At 48.3% G+C, this 23,571-nt stretch overlaps 1 long non-coding RNA gene across 2 annotated transcripts; it reads left to right on the top strand.

The window, feature by feature from the left end:
* Positions 1–3,348: 3,348 nt before the first annotated feature.
* On the top strand, positions 3,349–15,656 carry LOC127689265 (uncharacterized). 2 transcript variants are annotated; one of them, XR_007978872.1, is made up of 3 exons: positions 3,349–3,408; positions 3,647–3,748; positions 15,327–15,656. It is a non-coding gene; the product is annotated as an uncharacterized LOC127689265 (long non-coding RNA). The 2 variants fall into 2 exon arrangements; XR_007978871.1 differs by adding an exon at positions 13,798–13,935 and having other exon boundaries at positions 3,395–3,748.
* The last annotated feature ends 7,915 nt before the right edge of the window (positions 15,657–23,571 follow it).

Genomic DNA, 23,571 nt, shown 5'->3' with positions numbered 1-23,571 from the left:
GACTGTCCAAATATCATTTACTGGCTTTCCCCCCCACTGTCAATATGACATTTTATTCCTGTATTCTTCCCTCACGATGAGAAAATATCATACACCTGTCAGACGGCATTATCAAAACAAGAATAAACACTGAAGAGGGTGTGGGATATTGGAACCTTTGCACTGTTGATGGAAATGCAGAAAGATACAGCTACCATGGCAACCCAAAACTACCGGTGATTCAGGGAATCACTTTTCTCAGATGAGCTGACATCAGCATCTTGTAGAGTACTAGCATTGCATTTTCCTGGCTCTTGCAGCATTATTGACAGTGGCTAAGGGGTAAAAAATATCCTATTTTTGACAGCTAAATAGAGCAATCAAACGTGGTAGATTGATTGATACTTACAATGAAGTATCGTTTACCTTGTTATCGTTCTCCAAACACTATTGTGTAGCCGCTACCTACCCAATAGTTATGTTGTTCAAAGCATTTGGAGCGTGTATGGTCTTTACTCTTTGAGAGGTAGGGGTCCTGGAACCAATTTCCGAAAGAGCAAAAGATATCTTGTATTTTATATTATGTAAAGAGAGAAACTGGGTCAAAGAGGCTAAGTAACAACCCTGTGCTGGACTTAAATCCAAGGCTTGTTTTATGCCCAAGCCCAGCCCTTTCTCAACTGTGTGGCGCGCACGCCCACATCAGCACGGTGTGTCTGGACTGGATTAGGAATGCAGCCGCTCGGTTTGTTACCCAGGGAGTGGATCCTGCCTAGATGGGAACTCATCCTGGCTGGCCAGGCATGGGGGAGAGGCTCCAGGCATAGTAGCCTCTTGTCCTGTACTTCTCCTTATTGGCCTTCAGGGGGCGCCATTGAGCCATGTTCTTCAAGTTCCTAGCTACAGTACAATTTGAAATTTCACAGGATGAAAAAGACAAACTCAAAGGGCTGAAACCCTAACTGCTGAGACTTTTATCTTTGTGACAAAACAGATCTTAAAAAACAAACTCGCTCTACTGCAGGAACCAGCGAAGTTTTCGGAAGTTAAGGTTATTGCAACCTGTAGTTTTTCCTTTGTTTTGCTCAGCACACTTTATAGAGAAAGATACAAAACAGTCTTAAAACAAAACAAAACACGGGAAAAAAAAAGCAGCGAAGAGACACACAGCATCTCCGAAGACAGCGTCAAGTGCAGGCTTCAGTTTTAACCTTGCCAGGGAAGGTGTCTTAGAGCTGTGTCTCCATGGCAGGATAAAAGCAATGTTTAACTCAGCTTAGAGTTAACAGGAATGCAGCCTGTCAGAGAACGTAGCAACCCTGGGAAGTAATTAGGTCCGATTTTCCCTTCGCTTATTCACCAAAGCTGAGTTTCTAAATGGAGTGTCTCCCCTAGGCAGCCTTCACCAGGAGAAGCCAACTGTCTCCAAATGCCAGCCTATACCTACCTAGGGCATGGCCACGTCCACCTTGGGATCCTTGAGCTGGCTCTGTTTTGACCTCCTCCTCAGGGAATCTCCTGGGTTGGTCTTACATTTTCCTTGAAGAATCCACAGAGTCTCCACAATTACTCTTTGTCTGTGCACAATAGTGGGTAGTGTCCTTGCTGTCACCGGAGAGGAGGAGGCTGGGCCTGCTCCAAAGAGAGTTCTTCTAGGGGCGAGGGTACAGTTTGGTGGTGGGAGAGAGCTTGTCTACCATCCAGGAAGCCTGGAGTTCTATACTCAGTAGGAAAGGTAGAGGGAAGAAAGAAAAGACGAAGAAAAGAAAACAAGAGAAGAGAGAATGTGTCTAATCCCACTATTCCTGGGCACCACAGACCACCCCTGAATTAAAGAATTGTCACTTAGCTTCCCTAGCAATCTTGTGAACATTCTGTTTAATGGTACAACACTGGAAAGGTGGAGTAAATGCTCCAGATCTACCGCATCCAACAGAGTGACTGTGCTGAGACCCCTGGCCTTGGTAATTCAAGTCCAGGGCTCCTTAAAGTGTTAACTTTCTGAGCAGTGGCCAGGGCTGAAGGACAAATACATTCAGCTCCATCAGTCCCTGCCTTTCTCCTTTGCAGAGCTGAGACGCTGCTGTACGCCCCCGCCCTCCACACCTCTCCCACCCTCCCAAGTCCACCGTTACCAAAAAGATTCAGGCAAAATGAGCATGGCCATCTCGCAGAACATGAAATGTAGCAGAAAGTCTTTTGAATCTCCAGGAGGCTTCCCCATCCTGGCCCTCGGTCTCCTAGCTTTGGGGTCACTGCTCATTGTCTGCTGCTCTGGTCTAAGTTTTTCTGCCCTGTATGATGGAGACACCATTCACGGAGATGTGCTCTAATGTCTGAATGAGGTCCACTTGATGGGATGAGATGGGGAAGGAGGAGAAGGAGGTAGAGGAGGAAGAGGAGGAGCAGGAGCGGGAGGATAAGGCCAAGGGGAAGGAGGAGGAGGAAGAGGAGGAGGAAGAGAAGCAGGAAGAAGAGGAGGAAGAAAAGAAGGAAGAAGAGGAGGAAGAGAAGGAGGAAGAAGAGGAGGAGTAAGACAAGGAGGGAGAGAAGGAGGAGGAGGAAGAAGAGGAGGAGGAAGAGAAGGAGGAAGAGAAGGAGGAAGAAGAGAAGGAGGAAGAAGAGGAGGAGTAAGTCAAGGAGGGAGAGAAGGAGGAGGAAGAAGAGGAGGAGGAGCAGAAGGAGGAAGAGAAGGAGGAAGAAGAGAAGGAGGAAGAAGAGGAGGAGTAAGTCAAGGAGGGAGAGAAGGAGGAGGAAGAAGAGGAGGAGGAGCAGAAGGAGGAGGAGCAGGAGGAGGAGGAGCAGGAGGAGGAGGAGCAGGAGGAGGAGGAGCAGGAGGAGGAGGAGCAGGAGGAGAGGGGTCAAAGGAAGAGACTGGGAATGAGTGGCTGTCTTTCAGTTTTACTAACAGCAGGCTCTGGTCCTGGGATGGGCCTTTAGACCACCCACAGTGAAACGGCTCCTGACACTGGCTTCATAAACAACCCTAACTGTCCCTGCTCTACCTGCACAAGCTTTGAATGTGCTGTGCAGCACATGAAGACCTCAGTGTAGCCAGAGGCCTCCTTCCCACTGCCATCAGACATCACTATAGAAGGCATTTTCGTTTTTTTTTCTTTTTTCTTTTTTCTGTTTACATCGGATCACATGAAAAACGGCCTTTACATGGATTTAAAGAATAGTAATAATATAAAAACAAAAGCAAACAAACAAAAAAAAAAAACAACCCCACATTAGCCATTTACCTTTTCTTAAAAGCTGCATCCCTGTGCATTTTTTAAGTCAACAGATACTGTAAACGGTTTGCAGGCTTGGGCTGGGCTTTTCTCTTTCATTCTTTCTGAGACGTGTTACTGCCTTGCATTTCACGAGAAATTTCACACCTCCCTCTGAGCTAAACCCACTTGAGGCTTCAGGGAGCTCTAGAAGGTGCGAACCAGTAAGATCCTGAGAACTGAAGTCCCTGATCCTGCAGTCCAGTGGGAGTCACCTGGTGATGCCTAGGTCCCTAGCAAATCCAAAGGCATCCGCCAGGGTCAGCTGCAGCTGGATGGTCTGTGGCCAACAGGCCATCCTCAGCAAGTGGGAACGTGGGTGGGATGTCACATTGCCACCTTTCTCCATCAGAGCTTCACCCCGGGCCATCTGACACAGAGTCTTTATTTAGGGCTACCACGCCTGCATCAAGGAGTGGGGTTACTAAGTTGCCAGTGTGTAGCAGCTGGGAGAAGAGAATAAACTAGGCCCAGGATGTTAAAGGATGTTACAGGTAAGCCCTCTCCCTCTCTCTTCTTCCTTCTTCCCTTTTTCCTCTCTCCCTCCCACTTTGGGGGACTTATGTATCCTCTTTCCATACAGGGGATACAGTCCCCTCCTCCCTTCAGTCTTTCCAGTCAGGACAGAGGGGTCTGGTAAGCTCTTTGTTGTGATTGTTCTTTGGAGGACAACAGTAAAGCCATTCCCCAAGTTAGCAAGAGAAGTGGTTATTATAAGTGGTTATTATTGTTGTTGTTGTTGTTGCTGTTGTTGTTACTGTTACTACTATTACTACTACTACTACTACTATTTTATTATTAATTTTTTGACCTCCAGAGTGGGCACAAATTCAGCATTAATTTGCCTGGTGTCCATAAGGCCTGGCTGGGCTCACAAATTCCCTTCATGTCCTAGCTGTCTGGGAGCAGGTGGAGCCCCAGAAGGCTCTAGCTGTGATTGCAGGATGGTCAGTGGGGCCCAGTGGGGTGTGGGTGGGCCCGGCCGTCCTCTTTGCCTCTGTTCTGCATATAGCATCTGCTGGTCTCCAGCCCTGGCAACCAGCCTCACTGGCCTAACAATTTGTGCGTCTAATTGTGCCTTCCTTTCATTTTATTTAGCAACTGCGCTCAGCCCAGGAAACTCCGGCTTCCACCCCTGAGTGTTTTGACTCAGGGACCATAAACTGTCTGATTTCTTGGACAAACACAATCTTGAGGAGTTTTTCTCTTTACACAATGGCTCGGATCTGGGAATGTCATGGCTTCCCATTCAGACCTTGTCCCACCGCCCCCATTCCTCCACCCCTTCCTTCAGACGTCAAACTACTTAAAATAAATATTCCCTTTGGTTTTGGGGGCCTTTCCTTTGGATTAGTCACCTTTGCCTCTGGGTTAGAGAGCAGCTGCTAGCAGAGCAGAGATCAGCCTCACAGCTGCCCAGAAAGGAGCAGAGAGAGAGGCTGCCTCTCGACCTGGTTTAGATTGGGGGAGGGGTTAGTATTTGGTAGGGCTTTGAGGATGCCCCTCCACTATCAATTGGTACCTTTGACCTGTGGGCTCCCCTACTGGGAGTTTTCCAGATGGGGTTCCCTTCTTACCCCATTCTCCCACACAGCAAACTTCAGACCCCTCCCTCAGACAAACTAATCTCATCTCCAGCTCCTGGGACCTTCTCTAGTCCAGTCCCACTGCTCGGGAAGGCAAACTGAATCCCTCACCATAGATCTGTGCCTGCTTCCCATCAACCTTATTTCCTGTCACTTCCTGAGCATGGTCTTCATGGTGCCTCTCTACTGTGAGGGGTTTGCCCTAGGCTAATGGGCCTCCTGCCTGCCATTGGACTCCTATATGTGACAAAAACCCATTTCGTATTTTGCCGTGAGACCCTCCTACACAGTCTCACCTCACGGTGGCTCACAACTTTTCTATCCATCCAAAGAGCAGCCTGCTTGCTGGTACCGTTTTCCCGTCCAAATACACCATAGACCCCTCTGACTTATTTTTCTTCTCTTCTTTATCCTTGTTTCCCTCCCTGTTGGTAGCTAATGTTCTGAGCCTGGTGGTACTCTAGAAAAAGAAAATGGTTTGCATGTTAATTTTTGCATGATCAGATAGCTGCGAGTTATGTCTGTTAGCTCATTTAAATGTGTTATGCAAAGCCCTGTGAGTTAAATGTCATTTCTTGTTTTCACATGAGAAAAAATCTAAGAATGACACAGAGTTGGTATTAACATCACATGTCACAGTGTTCACGACATCTCTTAGGCACTGCTCTCTCTGACTCCCCAAACCATGACTTTGTTAGATTGACCCAGGGTAGGAACAGGGCCTAGAGGCCTGGGCCAGAGGCTGGCTATAAACAGTCTTCTCAATTCCCTGTATCTTACATTCCTGAGATGCAAGAAGACACAGGTGGTCCTTGGACCACTGTCAGGAACAACAGCTTCCCTTCACACCCTTCTCTACCCTGATTGTTTATCACACCCTCAAGTTTATTGTGCTTTCCTTAGAGAAATGCAGCCCTGAGAGCATTACCTGTAGAAAGCCTGAGTTGCTGAGGGGGAAAAGCATAAGCCCTGTGTCTATAACCAGTTCAGGGACAAGAAGATCAGGGGGACTTGGGCTCAGGGATGCTTTAGAAGCCTGTGGATAGCCTCTGATTGGAATGGCATGACAAACCGTGTTAGTAGGGAGCCGAGGTGTATAGAGGGGACCAAACAAGAAAGGGTCAGGCAGGGTGGGTACCGAGTAAGCGCCCTGTGCTGGGGTCCCCATGACATGGGGTATCTCTGTAGTCCTCTCAGCAGCCTGCTGTGGGGGCCCGACTTCTGCCAATTCTTCTCCTTTCATTGAGAAAAACTCCGGGCATGGCAGGGCAACAACACACCCTGGGGTTTCTAGGCAAGATCCACTTCCTAGATCCTGGTCCAAGTGTCTCCATGAACAGAGTCTATCTGCTGGGTCACGTATCCTGATTCAGCACCGAGAGTAAAGTCTCCATAGCATGCAGACAGATAAAGGGACGTGAGCCTCCATCTGGCTTTGCCCCAGGGATGCCCCAGGGATGCCCCAGGCCTGCAGCCCACGCCACCTGAGTTAGCGCTCATGCCTTGCCGGGTTCCCACAGTCCCCTCACTCTGAAGCAGTATCCCTAAGCAGCTGCAGCGACCTTCCATTGGTTCCGTCATCTTTGCTCGCCTCACACCAGACATTCAGCAAATCAGGCATCAATTATATGTCGAGCGTCTCAATCCAAACTCCAGCTTTTTGAACACTAACATGATTCCACAAGAAGAAAATCCCACATCACTGTATCTTATTTCAGTCACAAAATCACGTAAGACATTGTCTAGAATGACTTCAGGCTGTGTGCACAATAAAACATTAAAGAATTTCATGTTTGGCCTTAGGTGCTGTTCCCAAGCTATTTATTTCATTAGGCATATGCAAAATGTTTTAAGATATAACCCTCATCAAACTTCTAAAACACTACTAGATCCAAGAATGTTGGATAAGGAATACTCAACTTATATTTATTAAACCTTTCTGACCTCCACTTCTTAAGAAAGGGTCCACGTCGACGATGTGGTAGCAACTCGCATCCTCTAGGCACTGGTCATGAGCCCAGTAGCTCTATTCAGAGGCACGGAATCTGCAATGAGCTTGAGCAATCCGCTTATGGGGCCGTCATGAAAAATTATTGAGGACTAGGTCACAAAAGAGCTACTGCCCAGCAGCATTGAACTTGTACCTTTCAACCCAGCAATACCTCTTTAGCTCTAATTTCTTTGCCTTTATCTGAGAAAGAGCCTCTGAAAGTGGGTATCCTAGGAGCTGAGAAAATGCTGGACCTACTATAAGTTAGACTTCAACCAAAACTCACTCACCTGCTCCCATCATCCCTTGCTTCAATCAGAGGGCCACAATGCTTACTGGGGGTCAGTGTAATTCTGAGCCTGTCTCCAAGAGAACATGGAAAGTCTTCTCTCCCTTCGCTCTGTGGGCAATTACCCTTATAAAAGGCTGTAGGTCTGTCTGAGGAAGGACTAGAGGAAGGCCAGCAGTAAAACTCTTAGGTATTTTAGCAGAGTCTTTCCTCAGGAGGACCTGGCCTTCCTTTCATTCTTGGGTTCTGTGTCCGGAAATTGGTCCATGAGCTGAGAGTCCCTTTTGCCTTCACCCAGTGTAGCCTTTTCTTTCATTTGAGGATTTTTCTACTTCTAAATAAATAAGAACTCAGTAGGCTTCTTACATATTGCATGCTTGGAAATACCATGATTGATTAGCCAATACCAAAGGTCCATTCAAGGCAGATTACTATAAAATTCACTTTGCCTGTGCTGGCCATTATTGATTAGGCCATTGTGGATATGCTTTGTCTATTCTGCCCATTACAATAATGATAATGACCCTGCCTTTGGTGATTCAGTGCCATCACATGGCCTCTGCTACCTCGGGGGGGGGGCCCAACTAAACCCATTGCCTTTGGTCTGTCCAGTTGAATAGTAGTATCTCCAACCCTAAGGTCTGGCTCAAGGAAAAGGGTAACAGCAAAGTTCCTAAAATGTGCTGGTGCCCCCTCACCACTTTGGGTCTTATAGGATTAGTAGAGGACATGTCTTCTAGTCCTTCCCATTATGGAGAATTAGGTGTTATACACTGTGTCCACTCTAGCATTACACTTTCCTTGAGCCTTTAAGCTAAGTGGTATCAGGTATCTTCAATTCCTTTTCAGTAGGCTATCTCTCAACAAACACTTTAGACAACCATTCAAACAAACTTTTGACATTTTTTTAAGACTATGCAAACTTCCATATTAAATCTAGATCTCAAAGGGGTTGGTGACACACACTTATAATCCCAGCATTTGGGAGGCACAAGCAGGTGGATTTCTGTGAGTTTGAGAGCAACCTAGTTGACAGAACTAGTATCAGGACAGCCAAGGGCTGCACAAAGAAACTCGTTTAGCAGACAATGAAGGATTATTTCCTTCAGTCAAGGGCAGAAAAGGCAATGTTTCAGGGGCTGGGGGTGGGGGTACATCTTCTGCTGAGAGTGGAGAGGCTGTTTCCTCAGGTAAGATAAACCCTTGAGAATCTGAGCCTCAGTAGCTTCCTCCCACTCATCTCCATCCAAAGTTACAGGATGCCATATTTTACCGATTAAGGCCCTTTCCTTGACCACAGACACCTTCCAAGGCTGGGACTCGAATTTTCATTGTAATTCAGCCAATATTAAAACTAGGGCTTCAGTTTGATTTTTCTGGCCTTTGTGGCAGCTGGAGAGAAGATTCTCCTAGAAACGTTTGGACTGTTTTTGTGCATCTGGAGCTGGTCAGTCTTGTCACTGTGTTCATGCTGTCCTTCAAGGAGTTCATTCTTCTCCTCTGTCAGTTCACTCAGACACGCTAGGAGAAACTAAGCAGGGTCATTGCTTTTCTTAATTTTTTTCCTAATTTGTCAGATATTTTATATACAGACTCACCAAGTTTCTTGAAATTCACAATTGGTGAATCAGACTAATCAAATACATTTGCCTCCTTAAGCTCATAAACTAGTTCACACAAAGGGCTTTCAGTGCTCTCCAAGCTTCTAGGGGAGGCTTCAGTAAACTAGAGAGGCAGTGCTGGCAAATTGAAAAGCTCATCCCAGATACTTAAATAATTTCCTTTTATACTACTATTGCTCTGGGACTACTTTTGGTGCCAAAATCCTCTCTTCTCCAGTACCAGGACTGGCCTCTGCTTTTGGCATCTCCTCTGACTGGTGTTGACTCCCTGACTGTCAAGTGTCCCATTTGAGAAGGTCCCATATCTTACCTGCTTTGGACTAGTTCTGCTGAAGTCAAGAGAAGACAGTTGCTAAACCCAACTGGGGCCTAGAATGCATGCTCAATTCCCTCCACACCTCTTTTCTTCAAAAACAGGAAGCTGCCCTAGGCGAGTGGAAATCAGCCCCAGTCCCCTTAAGCTTAGGTTTTTCTTTAAGCTCAGAAAGTCAGGGTGAGGCACTGGGGTACCCAAGTTGTAGAGAATGTACCACACACATGCAAGTCCCTGGCCGCCATTGTCCTGCAAACACTGATACTCTTATGTTTGCTGTTTCCATGGTCAAGGCATTTACTTTTTCTCCTGGTTCCTAGATTTCTTCTTCTGCTCTGACGCCTCTGCCCTGGATTCAAACTCAAGCTCTTTGGGTGGAACCTTTAAGAAATGTCAGTGGTGGGCTTTGGAAACCCCACCTTCTCAAGGGTTTCAGAAGCACATGGTGCTGCTGGTAGTAGGTGGTTGTCTATAGTGGTTGGAATAAAAGCTTCAATCTCAGATTTGGGAATAATCTGGGCTTGTTTGCTTGCCTGACTTTGTTTCCTGTGAGTTAACCAGTCTGCTTCAGAGCCCATCTGACCCACTCCTGTAGTTAAGAGTGGAAACATTATAAAAATGTTCTGCTTTTGAGAAGGGATGAATTTGGCTTGGTTCTAAACAGTTATTGTTATTCTGGGGTGGGTGACAAGGCAATGGTTTTTGCAGAGAAGGCCAGCTGTCCACCACACCTGACTGTCCCCCCCACCATAAGAATACCCTTTATGGGGCCAGCCTGGACATTTAGCTCAGACAACGCAACTCAGCAACTAGCAACTAGCAAAACAGGTCCTGTTCTTGTCTCTGTCTGGACCACATTCCCTGTCTCTTCTCTAAACTCTGATTCTCTTATCTTTTTCTTAATCCGAATTCTTCTCTCTGTAAGCCCTTTCCTACTGACAGAGGATGGATGCTAAATAAATGTGGTCCTTGAGCCATCACTGAGAAGATCTTCCCATGTCTCGATTCTACTTGATGAGCAGCTGCTGAGAAATGCTAATATGTGGAAGGGAAGGAACCCAAAGATGAGACCAGTAGCTGGGAAGAGAGAGAAATTTAAATCAGGGACTAACAAAGACAAAGAAGGGAAAAACCAAAACCAAAACCCAAAACAAAACAACAGCAACAACAAAACACAGGACGAGTTCACACTTGACTCCATCAGTCTTCCATCTAAGAGCTCAGCTTCCTGGTCCTTGGATATCTCGGGAATATTCTTTCTCCAGGAACTTTGTTCCCATCTCATGTGCCCCAAGACCATCTCTGGGCTTCCCAGGGCGTGTTTCCGAAGGCACATATAATATACATGACATTTGCTTGAGGGAAGTCTACTAGATCCCTGCAGGCTCCAAAGAGCTTGGAGGCTGGAGAAAAGATAGGTTCTCGCCTGCAACTCCCTCCCTGAGAGAAGTTAAGAAAGGAAAGTTTACAGCCTTGCTTGGGGACATTTGCTGAAATCACACTTTCAGAGACAAGTTGAGTCTGATGCAACATGAACCGACCACCAAGCTGTGAGATCATAAGTTCTCAGGCTTGGAGACCCTATGGGAAATCTACGACAAGACCCCACAGCCTGGGAAAGTGGCCCAGAAGGTTTTATGAAGTGACTAACATCCTACAGGGATCATACAGTCCCTGGACATACAACAGGGTCACCAGAGCAGACCCTCTCTGAGCAGCACCCCTGGGAATAGTCTTGTCCATCTGGAGGAAACTAGTCACCGGGTTGGCTTTAGAATGTCTTCACCCGCTCTTACCCCCAAGCCAGTGATTCACACATCATTTCATATTTTCTGTTGAGAAACCCGGAAGTATCTAAAACGCAGTCAATGGTATGGGACAAGGAGAGGCAGGGAGCTACTGCAGTGAAAACAGGGTAGAAAGGGAGGCATAAAATGGGAGAGGAGGAGGAGCAGGAGTAAGAGCAGGTAGAGGAGCAGAGGGCTGCATCGGGGGAAGCAGGGGGCAGGGCAGGGGGTGGAAGGCCTTAGAACATTGGATCTCTAAGCGTAAAAGTTACAAACTCCCTTCCTGGCCATTTGGGTCCTTGGCAGGCAGTGGTTTGTGCTTAAATATTGACGTGTACCTTCTGCTTTGAGACCTTCTTCTCCCTTGCTCTGTGGAGCCATGGAAGGACGCCTGTCTGTGAGGTAAAAGATCTGCAAATCTCCACTCCCCCTGTGCTGCTAGAATACTGAATCCCACACTGCCAGCCTGGGCCCCTGGTGAGTGTGCACGCCTCTCAAATATGGTTCATCTTCCGCACTGTGGAGAGGACAAGCTGCAGCTGCCAGGAATGCGGGGAGGAAAGGGTTTGTGAAGTGGAAACACCTGATGCCCTTGTGTTTTCAAGCCTCAGTGGCCATGTGACACCAAGAAGCATTTGCGCTTCAGTGTCTACCTGTGACAGTGCCAGTTGTTCTGCAGGTGACCACCGGTCTACTCCTTACCCACTAGCATCGTCAATGTGCACCTCCTTTTTGTAAGCACCCTTTAATTAAGTGGTTTGTCCAAGGAGACAAGTCCAGAACTCAAGGCTCCAAACCCCAACTCAGGGCTATTTAGGAAGGATTCACTATGTCCCTTCTCCGATCAGGTAGCCTCACCATCTCCAACAAAAGAACCACAATGGCATGATGCCCTTTCTCCTGACATGGACTCTGCAGAGCATCTGAAATGTCTGTGAGGGATCAAGAGCATGCCCTTGCTCTTGAGAATCTGCTGTACGGTGCTGGCTTCCCTGACTAAAGCCGGCTGGGTTGTAGCAGCAGAAGGCTGGGCTGATCCTGAGGCAGGAGTGGCTGATACTTTGGTGGGTGGGCCTGGCTGAACCGTGATAAACCATCTCCAGTGACGCCTCTGGCGCTGTCTGCTCTTGCTTCCTCTGAAAGTCATGATTCAGGAATATGTTCACATCCTCAGGATGGCACAGGAGCTAAATATAATCCCGAAATGTAGCCAAAAACCAGTGGGTCAACTCCTGCATGCCACCCTAGTAGTTGAAGGCTGAGGGAAGACGATTGCTGTGAGTTCATGACCAACCTGAGCTACATGGTACATTTCAAGCCAGCGTGGGCTACAGAGTGAGGCTCTGTCTCAAAAACCACAAGAGCAGCAGCAACAACAGCAGTTAAGGAAGCCCAAAACAGACCAGGGAGACTCTGTGCTCAGTAACAAACTGGTGTATGGGAGAGTCAAAAGCAAGGGTGACATGACATGACAAGTGCTAGACATGGCAGAGTGCTGTGGCTGTGGCTGTGGCCAGGTGAGAGACAAAAGCAGGCACTCAAGCTGGACAAGAGACACACACAGAAAGAGAGATGAAGTTAGGCCTAAGACCTGGTTACAAACACAAAATTAGAATTTAACAGGGTTGAAACCGCTGGGCTGAATGTTTGGCTCAAAGTCATAGGCTCTTCTTTTATACCCAGCAGAGTGTGTCCCCACGTTTAACATGACAGTGTTCTCCCCAGAGATGCCACAGTCTTCTTTAGTTGTCAGTTCTCTGCTGGGGACCTTTATGCCAGACTCTGTTCTCTGGCCCATGGTTGGTTCAATCTTTCAAGTTGCCTTTGGCTGTGACTTTGTCACAGTGCCTTTAGGAGTCCTGAGGGACAGAGGGTAGGGATGAGGGCCAAGGGTTGGGGCTTGCTGAATTCCTCCTTTAAAGAAACCACTGTATCTCCTTCTCAGTTTTCTGTTAGCTTTCCATGTAAGCTTTTATTTGGAACAATTTCTGCTGCTTAGTAAGTCTGTGGGGCTGAAAGTAGAGCCAAGAGATACTGCATTGGCCTAATAGGCACAAGGCCTGGGTTCCACCCCTGCACCATATATTGGAGCAGGGGATTGGGTGTTGGTGGCCACTGATTTGTGAGTTGAAGAGATCCTCAGTAGAATTTAAACCATCTGACTGAAGTGTGCCCTCACCCTGCTGCCCTTTTCTTTCTCCCTCTGGTACTATGGTATCTTCCCAGTCCCGCAAATGTAGGGACATGATTTTACCAACGCACTCTACCCCTTCTGCTGCCTGGAAAGTGTCTCTTATAGACCTTGGTGCTATCTTGGGACCGGGATGCTATGGAATCCTTTTTGCTCAAGGCTGGTAGCATTGCACAAGCGTCTGTTCCACCCGAGTCACTTGCTTCCCATCTGTGAAAGGACCACAGTGGCTCGCTCCCAGGATCACCTGGAGGCCCTCTGACCCCAGTTCTGGGCGCGCAGGCTGAATTTCTTCCAGGGCTGACCTCAGCCTCGCCATCTGGTTTGCAGACCTTCCTGGGTCGCTTGCTCTTCCTTGCTTTCCCTCTCTGCTCATGCTCAGGATGTCTCCAGGCTGAACCCTTTTGTATTTCTTTCTTCCAGAGACCTGTTGCCTTCTCTGGCTACTTACCCTCTTTGCAGACTGGAAAGCACAGTTTAGCACAGGTTTCCCAATGACTAGGCAGGACCTGGACACAGCTTAGGTATTCACTAAGGTTGCTTATGGGTGTCCAGGCCATTAAAGAAGCAAGTCTTCCTGCCTGCGGAACCCCACGAGCCCTGCCTTGGGCTGTGATGCTTTCAGACTAATCTCAGCTGGGCTCTTGCTATGCCCCCCTTCCTAAGGCACCACTGACCCTCTAGGCTCCCTTTATCGTGCTCCTAATCCACAAGCCTCAGGTGTTACATGTGTCTACATTTACTATTGCTTTGTATTGCTCTCAGTTTCCAAGGTCAAGAGAATCTACCAGCAAAGAGACCTTCAACAACCTCCAATTCCAACTGCCTCCCAGCCTCAGAAGTGTTGCTGTGGCTCGTTCACGTTCATTTCATTCGAACCCTCCTGGTCTCTTTGTCTTTCAGGTACAGCAGGCGTTTCTTTTCAACCAGCATCTTTGCAGGAAACAACCTATTCTACCAACTCTGGGCCATTCTTCGATGAATCCCAAAGTCATTTCCTGAGAGATGCTCTGTCTGACTGCCCACACCACACTGGGGGCTTCCTCTATGGTCTTAAAGAACGCTATGCATTCATTTCTAGAGTTCATCACAATGCCAATCACATGCACAGTCCCTGGTAGGCTATGTGGCAGTCCAGATAGGAACCTAGCTATTTTGCAGTACCTTCTGTTGTGTCCCTAGCACTGAGTTTTGTAGTGTCTTGCTTGCAGTGGGATGTAGGGCCTCTGACAAAGGACAGTAGAGGTATTTTGGATTGAATGTAAGAGTCAGGACCATGTAGGATTTTTGTCTCCAGCATCCTACGCTGGAGTTCACTCTAGATAACAGCCTCTTCCTTTGCTTTGGGCCAAGGACCAACTTGGAGAAGCCGTTCCTGTAACCATGGTATTTGCTTCCATTCTTTGCAACAAAAAACAACCTCTGGCTAAAATTCTCCCCCTTTATGGTATCAAGGAGAGAGCCCCTCTCTACCTCCCAGCTGTCTCTTCCTCCAACCAGGTTGGCAGAGATTAGAAACATCAGGTGAACACCAGAACAGGCACACTGCTGACTGCGTGAGCGTCATGTCTGGGCCAGGGAGGAGACTCAGAACAGGATAGACGATGCTTCTGTCAGAGCTCAGAGCGAGTAGGAGTGCAGCCGTGATCTGCTTCACAAGGAGTGAGCAGCCCCTGAAGGAACAGCATAGGGCTGTAGGGCTGCATGTTTCCCCTCCTTCCTGGCCAGTTAGGACCAGAATGAGGTCACTTGTACCTGGCTGGATGACATTTCTAAGTGCCTCTGTGTTCCAGTTTCTTCCTGTGCTCACCCTTGCCTGCCCTTGGTCTCTAGTGATCACCAAGTTGGGAAGCTCACACCATTGGAAACACACTTCCAATCTTTTTTTTCCCTAAGAGCTCCAGGCTCTGGGTCATCCCCCAAACCACCAGAGCTCACGGACTTGGAGGGTTTGAGAGGAATGCAGGGCACTCCCCGTTTTGCTTCGTGTTCTCCTCCGTCTCTCCATTTCAGTCTCTCCTTGTTTTCGTCTCTCTGTCATCTTTCATCAAGTGTTGTTTTCCCCTCCACTGTGATTTTTCTAATAAGAGACCCGAAGACAGGTTTAAGGAGAGACCCTTCCCACGCTCAGGGAAAGACCTTGCTTCACAAGGGCCAGGCTGATAGTCCACCCGCCTCTCAGCCCAGGAGCTTTCTCTCCAGCCTCGCTTGCTTTTGTCTTGCCTTTCTTTGTTCTGTCAGACTCCTGAGAGAAGGAAGTAGGCAATTTACTTCTTTTCTCTTTTTTGTTTCAGGTGGAAGGACCTTGGAACATCTGGGCCGAGAATTCTGGCACACCATTTTGCTGGCTTCTCCCCCTCCACACACCTCCTTTTCTGGATATAATATGAGCAAGGCATTTGCATCTAATGGTTCAGTATTCTTTCTCCACAGACATCAAGGACTTCAGTGGCTACCTGTGTTAGCAAGCCCAGGATGCTGTGGAAACGGGCTGGAACAAAAGGCGGCAGAGGGATTTTTATTAGCTGTGCAATCTTGGGAAAGTCTCATACCTCATTTCGAGTCTTAGTTTCTCATTCATCAAAGAGAGGGGACTTAACGAGGTGTTTTTTTTTTTTTTTTTTTTTTTTTTTTTTTTTTTTGCTAATGGCTCCTGTTTTGAGGGTTGAATATATTAAAGTATCTGAACTTGGGAGACAATGTCTACATTTTACTTCTTATTTTACTGATCCTGTCAGTCCTAAGCCCCTGTCTTCAGTTCTGAGCATAGGGTTTGGAGCCCGTGTCTTGAAGTGGAGAGAAGTAGCAGCCAGCTGTTGGGTAGATTCTTCATAGACTGGGTCCCCTCCCTGCCTGGGGTGGGAACTGATCCTCACCTTTAGCCCTCTCCCCAGGAGCTGAGGTAGACATTAAAGGCCATCCTTGTCAGGAACTGAGCCTGCTGTGCAGAGCATCTGGATCCTCTCAGATCTCTGTCCCGACCATTCTGCTAGTCCTGTAGGATCACTTATCAGCCCAGGCAGATGAGGCTCTGCCTTCCTCTCAGGGAGGGGCCCATGCCCCGCCTTCCTATTCATAAACACTGGAGCCCAAGCCAAGGCAGCTACTTCCAGACCTGTAGATGAGGCTTCACGGCAAGCTCTTTCCCTCCTCAGCCGAACCACTTGCTGCAACTGGGGAGTGGGTGGGGTCTGGGTCTGGGTCTGGGTCTGGGTCTGGGTCTGGGTCTGGGTCTGGGTCTGGCTGCCCTTGGCTCTCCAGATGTTCACATGAACCACACGTAGTGATCAGGAAATTAGGAGGTGTGTCATGGTCATGCAGGAGGGCTGGAGGGCGGGCTACAGAAGTCCATGGGCATGCATGTCCTTATCCTCGGGTCCCCCCACTATTCATTTCAAACTCCACCCTGTTATAAAGTCCCCTTATTTTAGGGTTTCCCTCCACTTTTGGAGGTTAGAGCTTTCCTTTGCCTTTTGATGCACTTGAGAATCTGCAGGTAGAAGCTGTGTGGAGATCATGCTCTCCAATAGAGAGCTGTTCTTCTTCAACCTTTGATATTTTGTCCCCAGGGAACTCCAGGCAGAGATTTCAGGCTTGGGGTGGGGAGGGTCCTTTTAGAAGCAGAGGACCTTTTAGGAGTTCCAGGCTTTGGCAACCCGTTGTATCCCTCTTTGGATTCATCTGTAACACGAAGCCAGTACTGAGTACTCAGGGCCCCCTCCACCTCCGTAGGGATTAGACCCAGTGCTCTACATATTCTGGGCAAGTATTCTACCACTGAGCTACATTCCAAGAACTTTCTTTTAAGAAAATTATTTAGAAGATGGTTCTGAGGGTAAGAGCATTTAATACCATTGCAGAAGACTTGGTTCCCAACCCACCCACGGAGCAGTTTACAACTTAACTCCATTTCCAGGGTTTCAGACACCATCTCTGGCCTCAGGGTGATAGACACACACATTCAGGCGAAACACAAGCATAAAATAAAATAAATAAGAGCTTAATTTATTTATTAATCACTTGTTCATTTTTGAGACAGGGTTTCCCTAAGTTGCCTGGTCTCACTTAAAACTTGTTCTGTAAAAGGTAGGCTTTGAACTTGAAAACCTCTGCAGAAATGCAGAGACGGGAACCTTGGGATCACCTGGCCATACACAAGGCTGGCCCGAGCCACACAGCCCTGTTTTCCCTCATCTCTCACACCATGGTCTTGTTTCCACAGGCCTGGTGTGGAGCCTGTCTCTTTGACCTCTCCGTACCTGCAGCCCCTGTAATGCCAGCAAGTTGTGTTAGTTGATCCTGCCTAGCCCTACCCCACGGTGGTTCCTCCTGGCTAAGCCACCTCTAAGTCTCACTTGGACCTCCACAATGGTGTCCTCTCAGTCCTCCTTGCTCTGTGCTCCCTCTCTTGTCGTAGAAGCCAGGGTGAATGCGCAGACTGGTCTATCTTTTCTGGAAATGTTTCCTCCTCAGAGGGCTTGCTCTGCCTGTCCCTCCCCAGCCTGCTCATCTATACCCCCCATTACCCATAATGCCACCCGCAGCACTGGGCATACTCTCAGCTTGTTGGCCCTTTTCTTCCCTCACCAGGATACGAACTTTTTCTTTTGAAAAAGACATCTCAGAGTCGGATGTCACACCACAGGTGCTCTGTAGTGGGCCCAGCTGGTGACACACAACCCTGTCCTGTCAACTTGACAAAAGCTACAGTCACCTGGGATGAAAATCTCTGTTGAGGAATTGTCTAGGTCAGATTAGTGTGTGTGTATGTGTATGTGTGTGTGTGTGTGTGTGTGTGTGTGTGTGTGTGTGTGTGTGTGTGTGTGGTATCTTTATTGCTAATTGATATAGGAGGACCCAGCCCACCATGAGTGACACCATTCTTAGGCAGGTGGCTCTGAACTGTATAAGAATGTTAGCGGAGGATAAGCTGGCAGTGAGCAATGGGGAAAGCCTCCTCCTCCTCCTTCATGGATCCTGTTGAATGTCGTCAGTGGTGACCCAAGCTCCTTGGGTGGAGTTTTGCTGTGTGGAGGAGCAAGCAGGCTTTGCTGAGTCTCTGCCTTGCCTTCCAATGATGGACTATGATCCGGAACTTCCTTCCTTCCAGTTGCTTCTGGTGATGATATTTTATCTCAGAAACGGAGAGGAAACTGGGACAGACCCCATTCTTAGTTGAGGACCAGATACATAGCCCGAGGACTACTGGGTATAGCCCTGGCTTTGCGCTCATGCGGTCACAAGCTTACTCTCCATGTCCTCATGACCTTGACTGATTTCCTCATCTAAAAGGTCTACTCATGTGCTTGTTGTTGGCGGAAGGGTGAGGTCTTCCTAGGACCTCCCCTGGGCCACAGGGACCAGGTGCATTGTCAATATTGGGTGAGTACATGAGAATAACTTTGATTTATTTCTTATTTGATGTTTGCAGTCATCCTACGAAATAGCTCTCACTGAAACACCCACTTTGCCATTATTGAAGGAATTCAAGTCTTGGAGAATTTGATTTGCTTATAACTTCAGAGTTATGTGGAGGAGCCTGGGTAACCATGTTTGACTTAATGCAAGTGTGGGTGTTTGTGTAAGTGTGTAGCCTGCTCAGGAAGATCTGCCTCCTCTTCCTGGTCATCCATGTCTACCTTCCTCTCCTCACCTAGACCTAAGCCAGTCAAATTCAGGGATGCTACAAACTCTGTTAAGGTTTCCTTATACTCTAAATGGCCTCTGCAGGCCTCAGTGACTGGTCCTGGGAGGGCTCAGACTTGCCTATGCCACCCCCCACCCAGCCTGATAAAGTCTGTTGAAGCAATGCCCTTGCATAAACATGAATAAACATGCTGTGAGTGCCCGAGCCACTTTCGAGTGTGATCCATCCTGTCTGGACCCACCACATGCCTGCTGCCCTGGCCTGCAGCACTTGCAGGCACTGCTGGCCTGGCTTTGCACTTGCAAGCCCACCATAGATCCACTGCCCTTCCTATCCTTCCTCTGCACACACAGCAGATTTCTGCGTTTTTCTACAGGAAGGGAAGGGTGAGGAGGTAGCACTCGGGGGACTTCTAGGGAGCAGTGGGGGCACATCCAAAGGTGGCACTTCTGAGCTGGCGTGAAAGGACAGACAGGGCAAGGTGAGCACCTGTTCAGAGGCTCTGTCCTGGGTGTTCCACTTGTTGATCCGACGGAGGCAGCGAGAACAGATGTGAGTGCCTCCCAGGAATTCAGGGGGCCCCATGCCACCAGCGGCCATCACTGTGCTTCTGGTGCACAGAGGCTACAGTAGGGCTCTGGCTGGAACAGACAGACACCTGGGGTCAGGCAGTGTGACGAAGCTAGCATCTTCTGACTGTTAGTCAGTCTTGCTGTAATGCATGGCCTGATATGGAGAGCCCGGGGGGTTGATCTTTCATCTCCCTGGGTAGGCAGGGGCAATGAAATGGAAACGCTTTTGAAAATTATTACCTAGGAAGCCTTTCGCCTCGTCTATAACACAAAACACAACTGCTCTGGCCCACAGGGTTTCCTACTCTTCCGTGGAGGCAGACCTGCTTTGCCAAGGGCAGCAAGATACAGGGGTAAACTCTGATCTGAAAGCCTTCAAGGGGAGTTGTGAGAGACTGAGTGACAGGTCTCTGAGTGAATGGGAGATGTGAGAACTCCCAAAGTATTCATTACTCCACCCAGCTAGACACCAACACCCACCCCAAACACCTATGCCCATGTCAACACACACACACACACACACACACACACACACAGTTTGCACCAGGCAATCCCTAAAGCAGCTCATTTAGCTCTGCAGCCGGGGTGCAGATCTTTCTGTAGACCTCCCATTTTTCTTTAAGAAGTGGCAGGTGTGCAGACATTATCCCACAAAGGAGCTGCAACACGGGATGGCTGTGTGCTGCGCGCTCAGGCCGGAGGTACAGGTGGCTGTGTGACTGCACTGTCCCTTCTGACTTTGACGCAGTCGTGGGAGAGTTTTACAAATGTCTTAGGATGACATCTCCACCTGAGCTGGCTGTAGGATTCACTGAGTCAAATATATAATATATCTGTGACATTAAACTATTTTCATAACATCATGGTACAAACGGCACCTGGAGGGGGTCAGGGAGGCAGGGAGAGGAAAAGGAAAGGAGAGAGTAGAAGCGAGGAAAGAGGAAACAGAAGGAAGAAAAATGAACGGACCACATCATCTCAGTGCTCGCATAGCATACGGAAACGCCTGCTGAGACTTCTCATTCTACCTCTGCAGTGACTGCCCGGGTAGCAAATGCCTAGCTGTGTCCACAGGTCGATGGTCCGTAGTCCACTGGCACACTATCTGACCACACGTCAAGATGAACACAAGCCATGGAAACCAGCTTCTATCCCAAACCTCCAGGGCCCGTCTATACAAACGGAAGACAGCATCCGAAAATGTAGAGAGCTACATCTTGGGGAGGGCTGAGCCTAGTACACCCGCCCTGGCCAGCTGCTTCCCTGGCTTTCCTAGGCCTACCGGATCATTTCCATCCTGAGCCAGTCCTGATGGCTGTAACTTGCATGCTGTGACAGGGGACCACTGGCTACTCTTAAGGCTCGAGGAGACCTGTGCCACTCATAAGCTGTGTGCACCATGATCTGAGTCACAGGACCCTTGTTCACTTGTGGCGCTGACTCTCTTAACTCTTGGTCCTAGGAAGTCGCCTTGAGGATTTTGCTTCATGTTTAAGTCTACTGCCCAGACTAAAATTCTAGCCTAGAGTAAGGGAACGGTTTTAGGCCACCTCCCCAGATCTTCCTTGGGAGCTGGATCCAGCTTTCTAAGGTATCAGCCACCCCACTCCCAGGCCTGACTGGATCTTACACAGTGGGTGGTGCTAAAGCAAGGCTTTGCTCCCTCATGTTCTCTCAGCCAGCCTCTGGCACCAAGGCACCCCGTGCACACTTGACTCTGCTGCTAAGCTGAGCTAGCCCCTTGCCTTGGCCCCGAGCGATGTGCATTTTGCATCACACCAAGTTCCTTCTTGGTTCCTTCTTCCTCCTTCTACCATCTGCCTGAGGACTATGGCGCCAATGCCTGTTCAGATGCTAGCAGACAGCAATAGCAGCCTAGCTTAGAAAACAAATGTCTCACTAGGATCCTTGGTGCTTGGATGTGTAGGCTAGGGGCGACCCCGTTAGGACCTAGAACCTGGTGTCTGCGAGTACACCAGGATTAACACAGGTTAGTTCAGACTCCCTCATTTTGTGTCACAGGAAGAAATGGGGTTCAATGCACAACACGGATAGAGCTCAGAACTAAAGCCAACCACGTGGTAGATCCTTCTGATCCTCAGCCCCATACCAGGGGCTGTTCCTACCAGCCTGGTATGAGACATTTGCCAGTCTCTGGTCCCTACCAACCATGAGCTGCACAAACCACAGGGCCCCAGGCTGCAGGTGGTAATTTGCATAGGGCAGTATCTCCTCTCCCAGGAGGTTAGGCCTATCTGAGTTTCTTTTCTGTGCAAGGGGAGTCAAATGGTGTCTTTAAAAAGAAAGAAAAACAAGACGGGTAACTCTGCTTGGACCTGGGTAGTAAGGTGTTTCAAAGTCTCTGTGGAACTAGCTATTTCTGGCCCCATTGTCGTCTGGGTTACAGAGGAAGGCCTCCTGGCAATTCTTTGCTTGAGAGACAGAAACAGAACATTGTTTCTGACGGCTTTGATTTAATGGCCAAAAACAGTTATAGGAAACTGTTGAGCAGATGTTCTGTGAAACTCAGAAAAGACTGGGTCTTTGAGAGGGGCTATTTTTAGACAAATGCTTCCTACCATTGGGGGCTTCAGTAAGTACTTACAAAAGGGGATGTAAAAGCAGAGGAAATGTGGGAGAGAGAGAGAGAGAGAGAGAGAGAGAGAGAGAGAGAGAGAGAGCAAGTGTGTGCTTTTGGGACCTTTGGCTATCTTGACAATCACAGTTCGCTTTTTGGTCTGCCTTCCCATGACTTTCTGGGTGCCAGGAAATCTTCACTACCCTCTCGTTCTTTACAACCTGTTCACGCTCCTGGGACAGTCAGCATGGCTGGTTTTCTGACCACTTTGTTTTCTCACCTCCCTTTTCCCAAACCAATCTTTTTACCTCCTTTCATCTGTCTCTTCCATCCATTTCTCTCATATCCTTCATTTCATGCTGTGAGTTTCCCCCTCCTCCAGAAAGCCTTCCTTGAATGCCCTGGGACAAACTGGACCTCCTTCTCCATTGTGCAGTGAACTTGGTCATGACTGCTCTGCTTCTGTGCCTGCCTTTTTACTTAAACTGGAAACTCTTGGAGGCTGTGGTCTCTTCTGCTCTCCCTACTTAGCACTCGTCAGGGCAATTGCAAGCCCAGAGGCCAGTGTACTTAAGTATGGGTATATGGGAATGAAACGGGCAAGCGGGGATAGTCATTGGGTTAGCCCTCCCCTACCGAGGCAGAAATGTATCTCCCTGTTTCCAATTGTCAAATCAAACCCAAATCGTTCCCATGACTAAGACAATAGTCTAGTGACTACGGTTTGAGGCAGCCTTTGCTGTTTCTAGGAATCGGGGGCTTTGGAACAGTCATTTGGAGAGCTGTCATATGAACGCTTCCAGGTGTGGATATCATCTATCTTTTGATTCCAAGCTTCTGTTTTCTTCACCTCACCTGGAACAATCATTTTCTGGGATTGGGAAGAGGGCAGAACTTCCAGAGGGCATTGGGTATATGGTTCCAGGACAGCGCCACTGGTCATGGGAAAGGGTAGATAAACAGGAGGTCAGAGCACCTCATTTGCTGCTGCTGGGGCCACATCCTGTTGGAACAAGAGGACAGTGAGGCTGCCCAGGTGACGTCCTACTGGTGGCATCATAGTTGAGGGGGCTGTTATGATGAGGCTGATGCTTCTGTCCTTCTAAGAAGCTTGAGGGGAATGAGGTCCCTTCTCCTTACCACAGCATGGTCTCCATAACTTGTCTGGCCCTCCTGGAGGTTTTCCAGAAAGACCTTTTTCTGGATGAGATTAGGTGCATTGGATGTGTGGAACAAGGGTCATCCCAGCCTTCTCAGGGGCCAATGGCCACATTGCTGCACTCTGGCCAGGAACTTTGATGGAAGCTGAGTTCAGAGCTTGCTTTGCAGTTTATGACTTTTTAATGAGTCTTTCCATCTCCTTTTATTTTTGTAGAGGCATTAAAAAAAAAAAACCACAGTAACTGTGCATGAAAACAGTCAAAAACCATGCCTACTTTATTGGAAAAGAGGGATTTGTTTTGGTTTGTTTGGGTTGGGTTTATTTTTGTTTTTGTTTTTTGTTTTAATTAAAATAGGGTCTCATGCAGCCTAGGATAACCTCACTATGTAGCCAAGGATGACCGTGAAATCCTGGTCCTCCTGCTTCTATCTTCTGAGGGCCAAGAGTGCTGACATGCCATGGACATGCGTGACCACACCTGGTTTTTGTAGCACTGGGATTCAAACCCAAGGCTCGGTGGTGGTAGGAGGTGAATACTGTCAGTTGGGCTCAGTCCCCAGCCAGGGAAATCTCTATCAAA

This window comes from Apodemus sylvaticus, chromosome 7 (assembly GCF_947179515.1).
Source record: "Apodemus sylvaticus chromosome 7, mApoSyl1.1, whole genome shotgun sequence".
Lineage (NCBI taxonomy): Eukaryota > Metazoa > Chordata > Mammalia > Rodentia > Muridae > Apodemus > Apodemus sylvaticus.
Note: the sequence above shows the minus strand (reverse complement) of the source record. Positions and strands in the feature narration are given on the sequence as shown.